Raw genomic sequence first — 635 nt, 5'->3', positions numbered from 1 at the left:
TGTTGTATGTATGTACGAAGGAGTAATAAAAACTATCACCATAGCTATTCTTAACATAAAATTGTTATAAAGTCTGATTTTTCGCTATTTTATTATTCATTACCATTTTGTTATTGTTCCACCAATGAGCTATTACTCGTATGACCTTTCAGTCACAACACATTTCATATTATACACTACTACTAATACTTCTCTCTCAGTTCAGCAACACATCGAACACTTTTCATTACCTCTTTTGCTGTCAGGAACTCCATGCAAAAGAGAAAAAATAGATACCTTTAAGAAATTTATGCGATTTATAAACCAGCCTGACAGATAAGCTTTGATTCTCGGGATTTCAGTGAAAGGCGTTTTTCCTTCAACTTGCATCTATCCCTTCGCCTCGTGTTAGTCTTAAGACAAATTGACGCCAAATAAGACATTATAGGAATAATTGACCCATCACGGCTGCGGCTTGAGTGATTTATCTTTCGAATTTTTGAGGGTATGAATTTTGCATCTCCCTGTGCGAGGGGGTGGGCTGGGGGTGGGGGTGAAGGGGGCCACTCGAGTGCCGAAATATTTAGGGCGTTTTGGGGGGGAGAAGAATCCCTTTTCGGTTGAGGGGAAATAGCGAGGGTTTGCCACGCTAACAA

This window comes from Penaeus monodon, chromosome 20, assembly GCF_015228065.2.
Source record: "Penaeus monodon isolate SGIC_2016 chromosome 20, NSTDA_Pmon_1, whole genome shotgun sequence".
In the NCBI taxonomy this organism is placed as follows: domain Eukaryota; kingdom Metazoa; phylum Arthropoda; class Malacostraca; order Decapoda; family Penaeidae; genus Penaeus; species Penaeus monodon.
The sequence above is the reverse complement of the archived record's forward strand: the minus strand, read 5'-3'. Positions refer to the sequence as shown.